General features: G+C 38.6%; 1 protein-coding gene across 1 annotated transcript in view; it reads left to right on the top strand.

The window, feature by feature from the left end:
* bsna (bassoon presynaptic cytomatrix protein a) overlaps positions 1-22,844 on the top strand; it is an 88,345-nt gene that overhangs the window by 26,695 nt on the left and 38,806 nt on the right. The window lies entirely within an intron of this gene.

Genomic DNA, 22,844 nt, shown 5'->3' with positions numbered 1-22,844 from the left:
ATGAAGCATGAGTAAGAGCATGATGGGTAGAAATAAAAAAAAAGAACATGATGAGTAAGAAATGGGGGTAAAAGAGGGCAAAAACCATGACAAAGTGAAGGGTTGTGAAAAGGCAACAGACAGATAAAAGAGATTGAAAAAAAATAATATAGTAAAAAGCCAGAGGGTGATAAATGATGAACGAGATTTTCCAGGGGAAATGGAATCACAAAACACATTATTTTCAGTTATGTCTTCTGTCTTTGCCTCAAAGTAATTTTCCTGAAGATACAATGAAATACTGTAAAAGGCCAATAATTCACTCACCACCCTTTTATCAATGCTGAAAAAATGCAGAAAAAGTAGGGCAGACATTAAATATGGAAATGGAATTAAGGAAGCTGTAAAAAGAAAATAATATTGAACATTTCCGGAAGATTGTCACAAGGAAATTTATGAAATGCAAGGAGGAGCAATAAGGATGGAATATCTAGTTTGGAGGAGGAAATTCAAAGGACTGAGTACCTCAAATGCAACAACAATGAAACATGATTATGTGCAGAGTCAAGAGAAATAACATGAAAAAAAGAGAGGTTAGAATAAGGAAAGAAAACTAGTGTGTGAAATAAAATAAAATAAAATCAGAAATAAGAATGTTGAGAAGAAAGATTAAAAGTGCAGAAAGTGGGTTTCATGGAATTTAATGAATTGAGATTTACTTTGAGCCAACATGATGCCTTTAGGGAGTGCAGTTATTCACAGCACTATACTGATGAGATAGAACTACCGATAGTCAGATCTTCAGATTACCACCGCTGTATCCGCCGCAGCGGGTCACGGCGAGGCCGGAGCCTATCTCGGCGGCATAGGGCGTGAGGCGGGGGACACTCCGGGCACGACACCAGTGCACCGCAGAGCCACACACAAAGACATACAACCATGCACACACACATTCATTCCTACGGGCAATTTGGAACGGCCAATCAACCTGAAACGCATGCTTTTGGAGGTGGGAGGAAGCCGGAGAACCCTGAGAGAACCCACACAGACATGGGGAGAGCATGCGAACTCCGCACAGAGGTGGACTCGAACCCAGCGCTAACCACTGCGCCACCGTGCCACCCAACTACAGATAGTGCAGTATATAAATATTTCTTATGTTTACAGGACAGTGATAAATACACACACATAAGCACACAAACACACACGCACGCACACACACACACACACACACACACACACACACACACACACACACACACAAACACACACACACATACACGCACAGAGAGAGAGAGATACAGGGAGGGTGAGAGAAAGTGAGAGAGAGAGACTGAGACTGGGTCAAAATACTCTCTGGACCATGAAGAATCGATGCCATTAAAACCATCACATGCAAGTAAATCAAAAGATGACATACAATGTAAAGAGAGTGTGTGTGTGTGTGTGTGTGTGTGTGTGTGTGTGTGTGTGTGTGTGTGTGTGTGTGTGTGTGTGTGTGTGTGTGTGTGTGTGTGTGTTATATAATAATATATTATCAAACACATGTCTTTCAGACCATTACCTACGTAGTTTGTATGGGAAACCATGTATTGAATGTAGGATAAGGCTGGTGGTCCTCCGGAGAAAGTGAGTAAATGGTAAAGAAAATATAAACATATAAATAGAGGGGATGAAGAAAGAAATGTCAGAGGGATTAATACGGTCCACCAACATAATTCTTTAATTCTGTAAAATGCCGTAAACATGTAGCGGACACAAACATAACTGCATTTGCAAAGTAGGATAAAATTCAAGGTCTTTTCAAGTTAGAACCTTTTTTAAAAGATTACAAAAAATGGATACCATAAATGGAGGATAATTTATTAGGATGGAGAGAAGAAAAAGTGGCAGTGAAATCAAGATCAAATTAAGATGGATTAATAGACACTCTTAGAATCAGATGGTGAGAAAAAAAATGAAGGAATGGGTAGGTGGCTTAAAATAGAAAACAGATTTGGATGAAGGCTGAGAGAAAAACCATTAGCTGCAGGCTCACTCAAACATACACACACACACACACACACACACACACACACACACACACACACACACAAACACACACAACAATTTAGTGATGTGATATCGCGCTATACAAATGCAGTGGGTAGCGCTGTCGCCACACAAGGCGGGTCAGGGTTGGAGTCTTGCTCTGTGCGGAGTTTGCATGTTCTCCCCATGTCTACGTGGGTTCTCTCCGGGTTCTCCAGCTTCCTCCCACCTCCAAAAAATGTTACAATGACTTCTAACATTTAGAATGGTGCCTCTGACATTTCTGGTTTTAACCACAAGCACCAGGTTTTCCATTATGTAGCTTGAGAACAGTAGCTTACAGTAATATGTCACACTACCAATTGTCAAAAACTACTTTTCCATCTGATTCCATGCAACTGCTGTGGATCAACTTTCTATCATTTACACACATATCTGACAGATACAACGCTGGACTGATGGCTAAGTCACTGCTAGCTGTAGCTACCAAGCAACTAAGCTCATTCTGCTGCACTGCCAGCATGGTTAGACCAGATAAGACGAGGAGCTGTGAGCAGCAGTGATGGTTGGTGTTGATAGTTCAGGCACTGGCCAGGGCTGGAACATGAACTGAGCCCAAATGTTGTTAGAACTCATTAGAGAAATAGAGAACAAAGATTTTGTTTGTGGAGGAGGCTAAAAACACTTCAAGAGGCAAACAAATTCACTGAGAATGAAAAAGAATATCATCATTACGCTGATGACTGATTATAAATAAATGGCTGAGCTGGGGGCAGCACACAGGAACAGTAGGTAGCGCCGTCGTAGGTGTGAGTGTGTACAGGAGTTGTTTGTCTTTAATGTGAAGAAGCTGTTGTACACAAGATTACAATTACAGCCGTCTTGTCTACAAGGAAAGGATGGCTGAGCTGGTCTTTGTGTCTCAGTACTTTGGATAGCAAGAGGTTTTAATCGTGATTTAGAGCAAGTAGTAGTAATCTAGAAAACAAATTTTCTAAAATAAAATTTCTTTGTCAGAGGGTAGTTCTTGACAAAATTCCATTAACAGGCCACTTCTCTCTTCAGCTGTACACCGTGGCAAAACACATCTTTGGGTTTACTTAAAGAATGTGTCCGACAAGGCAGTGAGGAGGAGTTCATTTTTAAAGCAGGAACACTGTGTGATAAAGGAATATGGATAGTAGGCTCACTTAGTCATCAATAATTCAACAAAGTGTTTAAAAAATAAAAATAGCAGGAGAGTGAGCAGTGTTATGAAACAGAAAACTGTTCTCTGTTCCTTCTCCTTTTTGTGAATGTTTTTTCCTTTTTTTATCTGCTCTGCCTTTCATCCTTTCTTTCTGACCTTTAGCTATTTGCCTTTCGGTTGAAAATGAAGCAATATCTGTTTAACCAAATCAAACGGAGCCTGAAAGGATGTGAAAAAACAGTTTTTTGAGCGTAGATTATTTTTAAAACATGGACTTTTTATACACGCATTGTAACGCACTGTACACACACACACACACACACACACACACACACACACACACACACACACACACACACACACACACACACACACACACACACACACACACACACATACTGTAAATAGATGCTCGTGAATGAGGGAATGAGGCCACTTCTCTGTCCAGTCTGTCATTGGAGTGTTCGCAGTTGTCATCACAGCTGTCAGAACAATTATTCCAGTTACTACGTCCAGTTCACCTGCAGACGTTATCAAAATCCAAGGAGTCATTGTCTGTGTGTCTGTGCGTTCACTTTTTAATCAAATTTCAGTGCCGTTGTGAACTCCAGGAAACTTGAATGGAGATTTTTTTTTTTTTGGTTTTTAGCAACAAAGATGCAGCAATTGGACTGCAGGGTAAATAAATTAAAGAAGGGATGCCACAGCAGCTTTAATGACCTGTGTTTTTAAAGCTTTAAAACTTAAAAAAAGAAGACTTTGAGAAATGATCAAAATATGCCAACTAACAGACTTACTGTAGAGTGAAAGCACACAGTTTATTGTTATGGAACCTCTAGTAATACATATATTGTCACATACAGTATAGATTATCAGGGCTACTTAAACAGAATCATTCACCAACATTTTAATTAACTGCAGTAATACACTAGATTAGGGCTGTCACTGTAACACGTTAATTAGATTAATTAATTACGCTGCAAATTAACGCGCTATAAAAATTAACGCAATTAATCGCGAGTGGCAAGTCAATGCGCAAGCATTTTAAATTTGGCCCATTGAGAGACCCGTAGGCTGCAGTGACTTTACTTCCTACCTGCGCCACTAGTCAAAAGCAGAGTGACGACAACAGAGATGGACGCGACACAGGAGAGCGAGGCAAGCCCACTCGGACCTTTGGGCGGAAAGTTTATTTATAAAAAGAACAAAGACGGGACCATCAACAAAAACGCAGTGATTCTGCGCTGTAGACGCCTCCGTCAGTCTGCCCCAGGGCAGCTGTGGCTGCACATGTAGTTACCATCACCAAGTATGAATGAGGAGTGAATGAATAATGGATCTGATGTAAAGCGTCTTTTAGTGTCCAGAAAAGCACTAGATAAATCTAATTCATCATTATTATTATAATTAATAATAATAATAAAAATATCATTATTATTATAGTTTATACCTTTTGTTAAAGAGAATTTTCATATCACCGAAGCAGCTCCAGCCTAACTTTTAAATGCAAAACATGTCAAGGACACAGAGCTGAACGTTAGCTTACCTTAAATGAAAAGCCTGTTGGCATCTTGCTATTTAGTTGCCTTATTTAGAGGCGTGTTATAGTATTCATTTTGAATTGCTGTATTGAGTCAGCTTTAGTATTCATTTTGATTGAGAGTGCTTATGTGCCTATTTGAGACAGCCTTATTTTATTTCTGAATTTTATTTATTTTATTTAACTGTAATTGTATTGCATTTTTGAGAAATCCACCTGGCCTAATGGGTTTTCTGATGTGCTTGGACTTTTTTCTTTTGAATTTCATTTATAAAGCACACTTAACCAATAAAAATGTGGATTTCAAATATTCTCTTCTTGGTCAATCTATTTATTAGTCATGCACTACAATTTCGTAATGTCCTAGAATTCAAATTCTTCATTTGGGGACCTTTAGTAGGTATGAGATTAAAATGCGATTAATTTGATTAATTAATTACAAATCCTGTAATTAATTTAAAAAAATTTAATCGCCTGACAGCACTAATACTAATATAATCTAGCGTAATGATTATAATTATATTTTTTTGTATTGAATCATATTACACCATAAGATGTAACTAGTGTAACTAGTGACACTGGTTGTATTATAATGTCTTCTCACTGAGACTCAATGCTCAATCAGGGAAAATACCACAGTAGCCTAAAGGTTAAAAGAAGTAACATCTTTTCTATGTGTATGATTTATGTGTATGTGTGTGATTGTTTACCTCAGGTTGCTCTCAGCTCTGCGGAGGTCATTAGCCTTGATGAAAATTGTACATAAGTGATGGTAAATTTTTAAAGGCACCCCTTCACTCCTTTTCTCATTCCATTCATCTAAGCATGCACTCACCTTGTTCATTGATTTTCCCCTCCCTTCTATTTCACTGGGAAAATAAAATAAAAGAATAACTGTGTAAATTAATGAATAGAGGACAGAACACCCAGAGAGGGATATGTTAATGGAGTGAGAAAAAATGAGTTAAATTTAACAAAAAATAAACCCTAACCCTGATGTTCCATAAACAGTGTGACCTTTACATCAAACAAATTAATGCTATAAACTGAAATGCGTACATGCAGACACACACACACACACACACACACACACACACACACACACACACACACACACACAGCGCACTCATGCACACACAGACACACGCATGCATACATTCACTCATATGCGCACACAGACGCACAGACATGCACATGCACACATACACACACACACACACACACACACACACACACACACACACACACACACACGAGTTGATAAACTGACTGCCACAGTACAGTGATTATTGTGAGTTAGAGGGAAATTGCTAGAATCAATTGAGTTACACTTGTGTGTGTGTGTGTGTGTGTGTGTGTGTGTGTGTGTGTGTGTGTGTGTGTGTGTGTGTGTGTGTGTGTGTGTGTGTGTGTGTGTGTGTGTGTGTGTGTTAAAATGTGCAACACTGACATTTCGCACTATGAAAATTGGCCAATAATATAACATTAAAGGAATCAGCATTGGTCCTGCAAATATTCATATCTGCACAAAACAGCTGCCATGCTCTGAAAACTCTGAGATGTACCAACGGGCAATGAGTGAGATCAGTGGAAGGAGAAGTCAAAGGTAGAAATCAAGGACAGAGTGAGTCATGCTTCTGTATTTAGAAAGAAATCAGAATGAAAATAGAGAAGGAGACCAGCAGCAGGGACTACAGGGATGCTAATGGACAAGCAGTTCGTTTCTGCACTTCAGGCCGTCTTACTACAATTAATAATGAAACAACTCGCCATCCTCTCAGCCTCCTCCCCTACTCTTCTGCCTTTTGCAGCTTCTTTCAGCTCCTGTTGCTTTCATCTCCCTCTTTCTCTCCAACTCCTTTTTCATCCTCTGTATACCATCCATATTTTCTTAAATGTCAGTCAAGCTCCTTATCTTTTTCAGCCTTTCATATCCTACATCTATTTTGTCTTCCTGCCTTTAATTTTGTTTTGTGTCATGTTTTTGGAAAAAACTAAACCTTGCCTTTCTGCCTCTCGATCTTTCTCTCTCTCTCTCTGACTCAGCGCTCTTGACTTATTTAACACATTTTACTCCTTTTACTTATTTAAGAATTTATAAAGTATGCAATGAAGTGAAGAAAGTGCACATAAGTCACTTTTTCTCTGCTTTTATTTACTTTTTCTTTATATTTCTCAGCCAGTTGCCACTCAAATTAGTCATAAAAATCACAGCACGGTTGTGGAAAAAATGGCCCTCTAGAACTTACCTTCAAAATAAACACCACTATGAAATGTGTTTTACTATCTAATAGCCACTGAAAGTTGGTAGTTTAATGCATTCAAAATGCAGACATTTTTGCACTTGATGTTGATGAGGGGCAGCACGGTGGCGCTGTTGCCTTACAGCAAGAAGGTTCTGGGTTTGATTCTTTGCAGAGTTTGTATGTTCTCCCCATATCTGTGTGGGTTCTCCGTGGTTCTCCGAATTCTTCCCATCTCCAAACACAAGTAGCTTAGGTGAATTGAACACTTCAAATTGTTCGTTAGTGTGAGTGTGAATGCGAGTGGTTATATGTTTACTGTATGTATGGCCCCATAATGTAGCGGTGACACGTCCAAGGTGTACTCCAACTCACCAATAGGTGGCTGGAATAGGCTCCAGCACACCTGTGACCTGCAAGGTGTATAAGCAGCCTTCAACATAGATGAATGTTGAGATTTCATTTCATATCAATATAATTTCAATCAGGAAGAGCAAACATAGATATAATTGGTTATGGCAATGGGTAATACGTGATTTTAATTCTATCAGAAAGGTTTTAGCCTTTTCAGCGAATTTGTAATTGTTCAAATGAACTTTGACCTTGGCTTCTACAATCATTGATTGGCTGACCAATGTATTACATTGCCCTGGCAATGAATTTAAAAGTCTTACCTAAACCTAATTTTTTCCGTGGAATCTCAGCTTAAAATCTTGAGCAATATGTTTTAATTTTCCACATAAAATGGATTAAAACCTCTCTCAAACTTTGGAAAATAACTGGATGGTGTGAGAAATAAACGACGACCTTTCGGCAATGTAACCCTTTTACATTACTTTTACATTTTAGTGGGAACTTGTTGGTAATTCTCCGCAATGATATGAGACCCTACAGTATGAATCAATCCTTGTTGATAGTACGTTGAAGTATCCATACTGGGCACCAGGAAATATAGAATCACCTAAATGCACAAATTATAAATGGCTAATGCATCTGGATCAATCCACATTTAAAAAAATCAATGCCTATATGTTCTCTTTGAACCCCTTTAACTGTCAAACTGCAAATTTGTCGACAACTTCAGATTACGATCGTCTTATCTTCAAGAAGGTGAATGAAATATCTATAGATGACTGAAGAAAAGTGTGATTTTAAAATGATGATGAAGACATTTATATTATTTTTTTCACAATAACTTAAGCTAAGAAAAATCAAAGGTTAAAGTTCCCAAAATAACTGGAAAGAGTTTAAAAATACTCCGACATGACTCACTTGTATTCCCAATGACTCACTTTTCAATTTCTTCCTCTTTCTAAGTTGTCTACTCATCTCTGCGTTTTTTTGTTTGTTTGTTGTTGTTTTTTTGTTTTCTTGTTTGTTAGTTTGGTCTGTGTGAACCATAAAGCAGGGCAGCAGAGGAGAGAAACATCTCCTGAACAAGACTCCATCAGGAGGCCTTTTTTTTTCTATGAAAGGTTCATGTACGTTGCCGTTACTATCAATAACAGTGTTAGTGTTATCCTGCAATCAGGGTACAAGGGTGGCAAATAACACTTTTATGCTCAAGGATTTTATATAGGTTTTTATTTTATCAAGCATAAGGGCGCACACAAGTTTAAAAAAGATGGACATTAAGGTACATCATGTGGACATGTTTTAAAAATAGAGACAAAACAATATGATCACCATTGAGGAGCCTTGTGTGTCTTAGCTTCCTGGGGATAACAGAGGCAACAGCACAAGTTTTAAGTTTTGTGTTTTTCTGCCCTACTTTCAACTCCTCTCTCCACAGCCTTGGTTTTAACTGGGTCAGAGCTGTTCCCTCCCCTAAGCTACACAGCTGATTAACTGCACCCCTCAAACACACCAGAGACACTCCCACAGAAACACATTGTGGGATTCTGAACAATCTGAAACCCAAAGGTGCAGGAAAGATACTGCAAAGAAGAAAATTGGAATTTCTTCACTTTAAGGTGAATAGTGGGAGAACATAAAAATATAAAGCTCCAGGAAGACACAATGGAGGATTTTCATTGCAGTACCTTTTGATGTGGAGGTGTGAGGAATAATTACACAGGGGATTTTTGGCAGATAGAAATCTAGGATTAAATTTACTTACTTATTAGTGTCAGCTCAGAATTAGAACATAGTATCACAGCAATGCTTTCTGAAAAAAAATATTGACTGTATAGAAAATTTACCCGACTAAGTTCATCTGCTACTAAAGGTTATGACAGAGTCTAGAAGAAATGGCTTTCTAAAATGGCTTCTGGAGTACAATATATTACAGATTATATGTCCAGAAATATGCAAATAATATTATGATGATTATTATAGTCCAGAACTGACATGAATAACAGAAAGTTACTTCAGATGGACTTTTTTGTGTTATTAGTAGAACATTTCTAATCATTCTGGCAGTATTAAATGAATTAAATAAACCATAAACAAAGAAGTTGATATCCTGCATGACTACCTACTTATGGATGCACTCTGACCATGCCTCAATTTCTCATGACTTTTTGACAGGGCTTGACAGTTAGATTTCTAAACCTATTAGTGAAGTACTCATGTAACAATGGCAGAGAAAGTGCACACAAAGTAATTTGACGGCTGTGAGTGCTAACAATTGATAGCTTGTGACAGTGAAACAACACTTCACTTCACTGTAATTGTAAACCACTGCTAACATCCTGCATGTTCAGTGTGTGGATGCTGCTCAAGATAAGGTTACCATTTCTATGTTAAACCCATTACATTCTTGTGTTTTCAATTATTTATTCTGTTTATTCAGTTAGAATGAATCTTCTCAATGATTGAAGAGATGATAAAATGATTTTCATATTGCATGGGAACAGATTGAAACCAAAGACCCTCAGGAAGAGAGTATTATAAGAAGGGCCTTGTTCATAATCCAAAAATAAAGTGGTACAAAATCAGCACATATTGTTTCCTGGGATAAATTGAGATAAAAATTCATCCACATCTACTCCAAGACTCCACACACGTCACAACCATTAAAGACAGGGCTTAATGGTGGATGAGAGTGGTGTTAAGATGCCAAAGCTCAGTAAGTGCTTGAGCAATTGTCAGTGATGGAAAACAAGATGAGCACTCACCAAGACAAAGCCTGACAGAGCAGCTGAGAGAAAAAAACTGGCATTAATGCAGCTGAGTCTGCTGCAGAGCTGTAAAGAAAGGGTTCTCTTTGAGCTGCATGCAGCATAGCCCTTTGATCTTCTGGAATCGTTCTGGTTGACTAATGTCTTAAAGTAACATGGAACTTGTTATCCAGAGATGCTGCAGCAGAGTCATAATGCAGGTGGTATAATATCATTATAAGTCGACTTTCAACCAGATCTGGGGCTGTGATGGCAGAGCAGAGGAAACGTGTAATGCTTGTTTGACATAGGAAGTTGTACTATTACTAAGTAGGCTTTTTGTGTATGTGAAGTATGCTTATTGTATATTGTACAGTCAAAATATTGTATTTTGAATTTTTGAGTATAAATGAGTTTTTATGAGGGGCTCTAAAACAAGACCGAAATACATGTAACACTTTGGGAAGGAGCACAGTCCCTGGAAAAGTACCAAGAATGAGTGAAATAGAGGAAATCACAAGAATTCAAACCCTGAATGAGAACAAGAGAAGAACATAAAGAGGTCTACAATACTAGAAAACAAGAAAACACAAAGATGATAACTGGGAATGCACAGATATACACAGGAAAATATTCAGAAACAGGTGGAAACAAAGAGTGTGGAGCAAATACAGGAGGTGCAGCGAAATGGTGAGGATGGATCACAGATAAATGGTTAGGGACAACACAAAACAAGACAGCAAAGCAAAGGGGAAAGTAATCTCCCAAAATGTAGTACTTTTTATATAGTCCTCAGTGTTTGATTAATGTGTTTCTACATAAGACTAGTCTATCCATGACCAGATGAATGATTTGCTTAGGTGCAAAGGCTACTGGTAGGGTGAGGCAGCTGGATATAGCCCAACCTTCCTCGAAAAGAATGATAAAAACTATAAACAAATGTATACACTGACAGTTTGGCAGCCACCATAAGTCCGAGCAATGTGCTGTAAATACATCTGGTGTTTTAGTCCCTCTGCCCCCACAAGTATTACTGGTTCTGTCCAGTATTATGATGTTTTCATATCAAAGGCAAACACATTGATCTGCCTTTCTTCTCCATGTAATCTATGTCTTTCATGCCAGTTCATGTCAGCTGAATGAGTGAGTCATAAGTGTATATCTGCGGGTGTCACGTCTGCTTCTGTTTTTGTCTTTGGAAATGAAGGATCACGTAAGAACACACACAGTGCTTATGAAAAGGTCTTTAAAGGATGACACACACACGCACACACACATACACACAGCCATGACTCACATGATTGTTGAAGAAAATGGGGAATGACTCAGATTCCCTTTTTTTAACAGTATACCAACCCTCATTTGTTCTGTCAGCCCACCTTTTATCTGTACTTCTAGTCCCTGTATGTACATAATGATGTGGAGTGGAAGTGTGCACTTTGGCGTTGTGAAAACCTGAAGGAACATTAATTCACAGATTTCTTATTCTTTTGTCCTCCCATTTTCTATCTGTGGGGAAGCAGAGAGGATTAATGGGTCAGATTCTATCTATCACTATCTACACTCTGCTATCCAACAAGGTCCATTCACATTTTTGAAAAGGTCTGACAAGAAGTGACATGAGAGTAGAATGCCAAAAGAGACTCAATGAATGCACTGAGCAAAAGCTACAAGTGACGAATGAATCATCCATGTTACTTAGGGAAGCAATGCCTCTAATGCCAGATTGTTCATGTATTTGGCCTGCAGTCATTGTGCCATGCAGGGATTTTCAATACAGTGTAAAGTAAAGGCATGTTTTTATGTGGGCCAGTAGTTGCAAGCTGGAAGGGAGTCATTGTCATGACAGATGCTTGATGTCCTGAACAGTGACATACAAAACTACAGTCTCTCTTATTTTTACTTATTCATTACACAGTCTACTGTAGGCCTCATCAGCCTCGAATTAAATAGTCCAAACTCTAATCATCTGATATTCTGCATGAATTAATTCAACACCCTGACAATGTCCTTTATGGTTGCTGAGACAAATGTTGGTGGTCCGTCTGCCAGTCATCTGTCATAACCAGTGTGCATGGCTGCCCATCCCTTAAAAGCTGTAACAACATGTATGCACACAGAGATGATTGCATGCAAAGATACACATCCCATCACTATGTTTAGGTAAAAATACATGTATATGCTTGTTTTAATTCGGATATGCATGCAAAGGCTCAGATTTACTGTATTTCCAAGATCCACATTCAAATGGGAATACATGCAGGAAAGTACAATGGCAACCATGTTAATAGATCCACAATAGGCAAACATATGTAGACAAACACATAGATGTGTGGTTTAAATTACCAGGTTTTTATCTTTGTAAAAAAAAAGTTTAGCAATTTAACTGCATTTAAGAATGAAATCAGAAAGTGTGATAAAGAAGAAAAAGAGCAACATAGGAGAAAGTGAGCAATGAATAAAAAGAGCTTAAGGAAGATGGAAAGCAAAGGACAGCTATCAAAGGAGATGAGAAGAGAGGGAAGAGTGATGGATTGAGACAAAATATAAATTAAGGGAATGTACTGGATGATGACTCGGCTGTGAAACACAAAACTAGTCTGACAAGGTTACAATGAGAGCAAACCAGAGAGACAAAAATGATCAGATGTGGTGTTATTGAATGAGGGATAGATGGGATCTCATGAGAGAAACAGATATGAAGTAGAGGACATATACCAGCCAAATATTTGTATTGTGTGCTCCTTCAGTTTTCCAGGTGGACTGCACCGTTCAGTCGGAGTTTATGGAGTTGGGTTTTTTTTGGTTTTTTTGTTTGTTTGGTTTTTTACCTAATGGCTGTTCTGCTACAAGACTCAAGCTTGATGTGTGTCTGCTCCATTACCTCCTCTGTTCATGCCTCCCGCTGTCCACCCCCCTCTTCAGCTGCTCTCCTCTTTCCACTCAGACTTTCTTGTCTTCTGTCTCCTATTTCCCCCTCTTTGTTTTCTCTCACTTCTTTGGCTTTAAGAATTACACATGATGATATGAATACTCATAAAGACATCAAACACAATTGAAACATTAAATTATATTTTAAAGTACTTGGTCAAATTTCATCAAATTAAATGTCTTTAAGTGAGGGAAGCCAAATAGATTGTGTAAACTTCTACATTGAAGGTGAATCACTTTGAGTGCTAAATGGCTGTTGAAATGCACAGTGTTTTAAATTTGCCAAAAAGGTGTTTTAGGGTTGGGGTTGGGGTTAGACATTGTCATGAAGACTGAAACAGAATAAGGGGAGATATATTGTTTCATATTATTTTTTAGGGTCATGAAAATCTGACGCCCAAGGAATATTGGTTGGGGTTACATTAGAAAACCTCTAGAGATCATCCATTACTCAAAGTAGCAGAAAGCCATTAAAGAAATGAGAATGTCATGGAACTTTAAAATATTTGAAATCCAGAATAAAGAAAGAATTAAGGAAGAAGTCTACAAAACAGTTCTTCACTGTTCTACAAACACCAATGAAACTGTAACACCAAACCTTCCTAACATAACACTGCAGTTTGTCCAGCTCTCCAGTCACACAAAACAATTTTCTACATATTGATTTTTCTGCGTCTGATCAATTTGAAGGTCTACTGTAAGAAATACGTTGACAACTTCAAGATGTATTCTGGTTGAATTATGGGAGTAGTATTTTTCCACCTCCAGGAAAAACGACTTGCACAGTCTAGATTTCAAGTAAAGATACAGAGGGGAAAATTAAACCACACCACATTAAACCACAAGCTTATTTCACCATAAAGTGGATGTTGAAACTGGAAATTAAAGTGATAATAGAAAGTGAATAGTTTTGATACAAGTGCTCTAGTGGCACGTTGTCCCATGTTTGGCACATTTGCCTGCATCTTTTTAGCCCTGCCCAGGTGTTCTTTGTATTGATTTGTGCACCATGCCTGAGACAAGTGCTTAAAAACTCCAGCAGTAGAAGGTAAAGGCCGTCTGGAGCTGGACCTCTGGTCCCCGTGGTCATTCAGGTGTTTTTTATGGTTGGCTTTGTTGTTATTTTATCAATTGTTTTGTGATCTTTGATTCATAATCCCATTGTCAGTCGGAAAAGGTCTTGGTTTCGGTTGAATTTGGTGAATTATATTGTTTATTGTGTCTTTTTCATCTCATTGTCCGAATAGTTGTTCCCATTGGATCTCCAACACATTGAAATGAGTTCTGACATAAAGTTCTGGAACCATCTCCACTTTATTACATTGAGTGTGAATAACAGCTCAGCTCCCTGACCTGACGATCACTTACGGATAAGCAGCCTTACAAAATGTCAATACAAGTGATACATTACTGTATTTAATGTGAAAACACGTAATAGATTCCTGCATAAAAATCAGTTTGGTGCCTAAACCCATGACAGAGAACAGCATTTCTAGTCGAGCAAAAGGCTTACTTAGCAGATCTCACAGTCCTGTTAAGATCTTATAGCATTGCATTTCAACCAACACACACATACCCATATATGGATATGTTCAAATTAATTCTTTCCCTGTGTCTTTTGGGCGTGGGAGGATGAAATAGCTCTGTCACTAGCATGTTGTTTATCAGCTCAGTTCAGTGGGAGACGTGATGACTAATTGGGAGTGTAGAAAAAAGTGCATGTTTGTTTTTGTGAGCATGTATGTGTGCGTATGCATGCAAACATCTAAAAATGGTTCAGAGCCACATATCAGTACAAATACCCAAAGTGCACACATGCACACACACATTTCTCTATCATGGTGTGAACATGGTGACAAATCTCAGCGATGATCCTTTGCAAAAACCGAGCGTTGTAGAGACAACAAGACAGAGAGAGAGAGGGATAAACCAATTAGCCCACTTGTAAAGCACAACACAACTTAATATATCTCCATGCACACACCTACACTTACACAAACTTACACATTACAGTTTTATTGCATTTAAGGTAACAAATGTGAGATGTAATGATCCATACAAACACTACGAGAGACTGAGCAAGAAACACATAAAGAGTGATGAATGGCCCACGGAGAATGAGATGGAAATAAGAAAAAAAAAAAGGGCTGGGAGTGGACTGTACCATGCTGTAGAGTGGGGTGTATACACAAAACACAGAAAAGCAGGGGGCACAGGCAGTAAATATTACCTGATGATGGAGCTGACTCAAGTTGTACTGAATAGTCATTTCTTTGTAATTACGATGTTCCAAAAATGTCTGTGTTGGTTTGGATTAGATGGTAATGAACCAGGCTCAACCTAAAAATGACTGAATGAATTTCACATTTTTATTATAAATAACAGGATGGCAGCAAATACTGACTGAAACTGAGTGAAAATCACTGGCTGGGATGTGTGACATAGACATGCAAATTCCAGTTGCAAACTCATCTGCTTGGCGCTTCTCAGCCCTCGATTTCCATAGTGTGTGTGTATGTGTGTGTGTGTATGTGTGTGTGTGTGTGTGTGTGTGTGTGCGTGAGTGCGTGCGTGTGAAAGTGCATACAACTAGATGGATCCAGTTGCAACCAGGAGCTCAATGGTTTGTATTTTCCTGATGCTCTCTCTCCCTCTCGCTCCGTTTCTCTCTGCTCTTCCTCTCACTCTGTCTCTCACTGCCTTGCTCCCATTCTTCCAGACCTTATCAGTTCTGTTTCTTTATTTTCTATGATTTAAAATGCTAAAATATTTACTATTCAGGCAGCATCACATCTATATGTGCAGTATACTCCTTGGCAGCAGATACTGACTGAAACTGTCACAGTAAGCGTGAAACGTGTGTGATGTTAACAGTAGCTGAGTGTCCCCCTACTGGTGGGTAAGGCTCACTGCATGTTGGAGGATGCCTCTGTGGTGCTGATGTTAGCTCTGTCTCACACACACACACACACACACACACACACACACACACACACACACACACACACACACACACACACACACACACACACACACACACACACACACACATATATATAAAATCTCCCCAACTATATATATTTGAATAAGCTCACTTGAAAACCTCACATTGTCACGCTTCCGGCGTCCACCCGGAAGTTTGGGCCGCTGTAAGTTCACGTTGCACATATTTTTCCGACCACTTTCTATTTTTGCTCAACATAGTTACTATGAATTAAAATATTAAGAAAGCAATCAGATGACATACCATCATGACAGGCATAAATCGACTACTGAGTGCGATTCTGCACACTTGCCAAGGTGAAGCCAGGCATATCTGAACTGGTCTCTCAATAACAACAGCAAAAGTCACACTGATTTGCAGGTACCGTAGGTAATTTAATGTGAGTTCATGGAGTTCATGCACTGTCTTGGTTTTGCTCTTTGAAAAAGGTGACATTAATGCGCAATTCATTAAATACACCAGTAAAACTTTTGTCTTAAATTTGAATTTTTTTTTTTTTTTAACTAAAGAAGGGTTCGGTGAGTGAGCATATGAAACCGGCAGGGTTCAGTACCTCCAACAACGTTAAGAACCATTGCTGTAGATGAATGTTAGCAGGCTAACTGGAGGAAGAACGCTTACTAATCGTGAAATTGGGAAAGGAGCTAACGTTAAAGGAAAAGGCACCTGTCAAAAAAGCAAGTGGAAAATAAATTTTAGAGAAGTGATAGTTCTGTTAGCTGACTACATGAACAGAACTGTATGTAGTTACTTAAAGAGCGTTCTTGTTAGATGCCCGAGGAGCATTTTGGATACTACATAATTGTCCCATTTCAAACAGAAATGATAGTTGGACAAAATGTTCGTGCTAGCCAGTTAGTTTCACTCAGAATTTGTTGCCGTTTTCTGTGTCGTTCCTGCTGTTTGGACTCTGCTCAAAAACATGAAAATTGTTGGAACAGTTATGACACTCTAAAATTATGTTAATTGGGAAGTCCATGTATGGTTATTTCTTCTTCTAACAAAGCAGATGCCTTACACCATATTGTTCACGTGATTCTTTCTGGTAGATGAACCGTGACTGGTTGGGCGCCATGATTGGTTGGGCATTTGATTGACAGGCTGTGGGTGGAGTTGGTGACAGCATGACAGCGTTACACTTTCAAGTGAGCTTACACAAATATATAGGTGTAGAGGTGTTTATTGTTTCTGTTTACACTGTTTACATTTATGCTATGTTTTACACCTATTCTGCTTTATGTGCTCTGTGAGACAGAGAAGGAGAATGAAAGACAACAGCTGAATGGGTGGGTAATGCCAATTAACCACCCATTTGGGTGAACATCACTGATATACTGTATGACATAATCAGACACCTGGAGGTACAAACAAACACACAAACAAGCACAAACAAGCTCCCAAAGCAGAGACTGTGTTCCTCAGATCAAATCAGATGTCTGTGTGAGTGTGTTCAAATGGTGTTGTGGAATCATCCTCCTGCTCTGAGAGAAGGGGTTCACTCTGCCATTTGTCTCTTTTCCCAGCATTTTTTTTTCTTTTGAATTGTTTACATGTGTTCCCTTTGTAATGCTCTAAATTTCCCAGCTCCACTTTTGCTTCCCCTGTCACTCTTCTGTTCCCATCTACCTGTGTACATTGTTATGTATTATAAATTAGTTGCTGGAGGGAATGAGAGACTGAATGTGGGTTGATAAAGAACTTTATGGAGTAGAAGCTTCAGGCACAAACAGCAGAGAATACATGTTTGCTGGCTGATTACAGTGAGATTTCATTGAGTTTATTTAACAAAAATATTGAAGAATATTTGTAAAGAGGATGATCTGCTTCCTTCTCATTCATTTGATTTGATTGGTTTGTGTTTATTCAGTTCTTACTTACTGGAGAATCTGAAAGCTTGATCATTACATGGTGATTATTTGTCATCTTTGTGCAACAATGACATGTTTGTGTGTCCCTGCAGCTCAGACAGGCGTTGATTAGATGTCAGTGTCAATGCTCTGCCTCATTCATTTGGAACAGACCAGACGCCTTAACAGAAACCACTGTTATGATTGCAGAAATCAGAGAAAGACTGTCAACTTGAATGCTCTTTAAAGGGTGACTGTGATTAATAGCAACTGTTGTCTTATTTTGCAATCAACCATATTATAAGAAAATATCAAAATCCATTAGTTAAGGTGATAAAAACTGATTGAATGAAACTTTCCAGAACATGTGGCAATATTTTTTGTGTTACAGTTATATATTTTTTAATCCAAAGGGCTGAAGTATAGAGGAAGCAGCTGCTAACAAATCAATAACCAATAGCCATTAATTTACACATGCAGGAAGGAAAACCCTTACAATCAATAGAAAGACAATGGAAAGGGTTGCTTGAGAGAATGCAGCAGATCACACAGATCTCACAGTAAGGAGAAATAAACTACCAGACTTATTACTGTTTTCTTCCTGCATTCATATAGACAGTTACACAAATGCTGTTCTTCGTATGTATATTCAGCTTACCATAATTTAAACATTGGTTAATACATCAATAAAGAGATAAGTACAGGATGTGTATAACCATTCAAAAAAACATAATTTGCTACTGTCTGTGATAGCTTCAAAGCAGTTGGTTAAACCAGGCTTAAGACTTAACATTTTTTAGTTTTCTAACACAGAGACAAGCAAATGTAGCTTAGAAGGCTAATGTGAAAATTATACAAAATGATTTGGTACTGCGGGCGGATCAAGTACTGAAGATTTATGTATGTGTGTACGATTTGGTAATTCTTTATCATCCAGACATTTAGCTGATCCAGCAAATACTCTGGGAAGTCACCCTGCAGTCTCAACAGTGAGAGACCAGCCGTAAAACGTAGAAAGGAGTTAGGTGGGATGAAGTTATCAAAGATGGGTGGTTGTAGGTGAGGTGGGAGGAGATAGATATTTCTCATTAAGAAATTAGAAATGAAGAGTGTTTGGATTCAGGCTTCAGCTCAACATCAGTTTTTGTTTTCAAAAATATTAAAGCACAACAAGAGCAGACTTAATAGAAGAAAAGGAAAGGAAGCTGGAGGTGATGACGGCACAATGCATCTCATGTAACAATGCATGAAAGCCAAACTTAAAAAACAGCAGATATTATTCTCCTCAGCACTGAAAAACTATTAAGGAATTGACTATATGCACTCACCAGCCAATTCATTAGGCAAACCTTTCCAACTGCTCCTTAATGAAAATTTCTATCACATGCAGGCAACTTTGCATGGAATGCATTTAGGCAACAGGCCAAGATGATCCCCATCAGGATGGGGAAGAACTGTCCTTTAAGTGACTTTGAACGTGGTATGGTTGTAGGTGGACTGAGTTTATAAGAAACTGCTGGGATTTATCAGAAACTGCTGGGATTCTCTGCTGGGATATTCACGCACAACCATCAGTAGAGTTTACAGAGAACGTCCTGAAAAAGAGAAAATATCCAGTGAGCAGCAGTTTTGTGGGTGAAAATGTCGTGTTGATGCCAGATGTCAGAGAAATATGGCCAGACTGGTTTGAGCTGATAGAAAGACAACATGAACTAAAATAAACATTAGTTACATCCGAGGTATACAAAAGAGCATCTCTGAAACATGTCGAACCTGGAGGCAGATGGGCTACAGCAGCAGAAGACCACACCTGGTGACATTCCTGCCGGCTAAGAACATGAAATTGAGGCTATAATTCTCACGTTCTCCCAAAAAATTGGACAATAGAAGACTGGAAAAACATTGATCTTAATCTTAATTGATCTTTTTGCGCCATGGACCGGTTTCATCTAAGATAGTGGTTCTTAACCTTGTTGGAGGTACCGAACCCTGCTGGTTTCATATGCTCACTCACTGAACCCTTCTTTAGTAAAAACAAAAAAAAATTTTTCAAATTTAAGACAAAGTATATGTTTTACTGGTGTATTTAATGAATTGTGTATTAATGTCACTTTTTTCAAAAAACAAAACCAAGACAGTGCATGAACTTACATTAAATGACCTACCTGCAAATCAGTGTGACTTCTGCTGTTGTTATTGAGAGACCAGTTGAGATATGTGTGGCTTCACCTTGGCAAGTTCTACTCTTATGTCATTTTCACGGCAAAGTCTGTTTCTTTTGTTTTCCATGCAACTTAAGGAAGTGTTCCTTTATTTTTTCCAGTGTGAGACTAGAGTTGCTCAACTTCACACTGCAGATCATGCAGAACGCTGACTCCCATCACGTTCCGTTATACACTACATGTAAATTCACGTTGCACAAATTTGTCCGACCACTTTCTATTTTTCCTCAACATAGTTACTATGAATTATAATACTAAGAAAACAATCAGATGACGTACCATCATGACAGGCATAAATCGACTACTGAGTGCGCAAAATCCCATGTAGCACAGGTAGGCTAATCGATGTAGCGTGATCACCTGCAGCCAGTGATGGATAAGGGGGCGTGTCATCACAAATTGACACGATGTGTCAAACGTACACAATGATTCGTGTCTGTTTGGCTTGACCTCCGTCTCCGCCGAACCCCTGAGACCAACTCACCAGACCCCTAGGGTTCGATCGAACCCAGGTTAATAACCACTGATCTAAGACAATATTTTCACGGACTGGCTTTCATTTGCTCGGTAATCATTAATGACACAGGACAGCTGAAGTCTTAGTAATAAATCCTCTGCAGTGGTTTTATGTAAAATGCAGATATCAACCTTTTTTTTCCGTAAATTGCATTCGTCTGTGCGTCATTCCTCACAGACGTCACTTTTCAAATAAGACATCTTTCAGACCCCGAAATACATAATACTGATGTTATGTTAAAAAAAAAATGTCTTCTGTGCGGCCTGGTACCAAATGACCTGGCGGTTGGGGACCACTGCAATAGAGCAATTTTGGAATGAGTTGGAACAGGAGATTTGTATCATGGATGTGCAGTCAACAAATCTGCCGGTAAAGGGGGTCCAACTCTGAACTAACAATGTGTGCCTAATAAAGTTACTGGTGAGTGTTTATCCAGACACATGAGGACACATCATTTCAGATCTGCAGCACTGGCTGTCTTTTCAGTGAAGAGTTTTAAGTCTTCTTCTTCAAACTGGCCTGCATTATAAGGACTTTATGGAAAAACAACAATAAATCCACACTAAAAGTATTTAAAAGAAAGTAAGGCTAGTTTTTACACCTTTTTTTAGCTTCAAAGATGAGTCATGAGTTGTGTTTTGATATCACAGATCAGCTGTCTGCGTATTTTTAACCTTGTGTTTTGTAAGAGCAGCATCGATCACACCTGACCCATCAGCTCTCTGCCAGCTTCACCCTCTCTCACTGCTCTTTCAGAGTTACTTCCCCCTAAATGTCAGCAAGTGTCATCGGCTTCTGTTCTGAGGAGGCTGCGAAGCTCTCTTTGCAAAAATGACATTTATAAATTACATACATGGAAGACAGTAATGCACACAACACATACAGAACATATACGGGGGGGAGGGGGTATAGAGAGTGGGACACAGGATATAAATCCTTTCCCCAGAGCATTTCTTGGCCAGAGCTTCCAGTTACACGAAGCAGGACTAATGCACTGTACTGTACATTTTCTGGAATACACCTGTCTTCTATTCTCATCTTTTCCTCTTTTTCTCTCTCATCTCATCCTCCTCCAATCTCTGTAATTCCCATATATCTTCATATTCTCCCTATTTCTCCCTTCTTTGCCCTAACATTCTTCCTGCATCTCTTTCCAAGCCTCAGTTCTTATATTTATATTAGTCTCATCTTCACTTCTTCCATTTACCAACCATCTTTATACCATGTCTCTCTTTAATCTGGGCAACACTCATTTTAGCATCTATTAAATTACTTTACTTCCTGCAAGCATTTAATGTGTTTACAGGCACGGAAACTGTTCTGTTTTGAAAGAAACCATTTTATTGATTTAACCAAACTTCATTTGGATTTTAATTAAGGTACTTTCATTATTGATTGATTAGTGTGATTACTGGTCACTCTCTTTAGTGGAATGTGTATTAAACCACTACATCTTCCCTGTTACTATACAGTAGGATCATTGGTGCTTCCCTGCTTCTTCAACAAAGACTTTAAAAATGAAAAAACAAACTGGCTGTGAAGTTAAAGAGAGGTGAACAGGCGTATCATCTGTGGTCTGCTCCTAAAGCCTTGCCTTAGCATCATGAGGTTACATTTGTTGCTACTAGCATCTACAGTAAATCACCAACCTATCTGTCAGTCAAGTCATATTGTGCATTTTCTCTGGTTATGCTGCTCTATTTCTTTTTAATGTCTAGCAATACTATTTCAGTTTCATGAATACAAAACTGGTAGAGGTCCCGTCAAAGTTTCCTCCTTGTTTTCTCACAAGTTCATTTGTTTAGTGCATTCATAGGATTGTACGCCAGTATCTATACTTACAAGACCGTACTTTCCTATCTTCTCGACCGGTTACAATTATTATTATTATTATTAATAAACATCTCCATTTTGTAGCCTTTGCAACATTCAGAATAAAACCATTTCATGGAACACACTGACATTTCATTAATTATGTTCCTTTAAAACTACATTTTCAAGTACATTTAATTACTTCAATGAAACATTCTGCTGTTGTGCTGTTTAAGCTCTAATTCTGTAATCATTGTTAGATTTGTGCCTGCATTGATTCATTTTTAGTGTTCAGTAAACAGGACGTTTACAGAGGACTACTTTTTTTCCTGTCATTTCACCCTAAACACTCTCCAATTTATTGCTCACAAATCACACCCTCACTTTTTCCCATGCTTTTTTTGTCACTGTAACACACTGTCTTCTCT

This window comes from Antennarius striatus, chromosome 2 (genome assembly GCF_040054535.1).
Source record: "Antennarius striatus isolate MH-2024 chromosome 2, ASM4005453v1, whole genome shotgun sequence".
Classification (NCBI taxonomy): domain Eukaryota; kingdom Metazoa; phylum Chordata; class Actinopteri; order Lophiiformes; family Antennariidae; genus Antennarius; species Antennarius striatus.
Note: the sequence above shows the minus strand (reverse complement) of the source record. Positions and strands in the feature narration are given on the sequence as shown.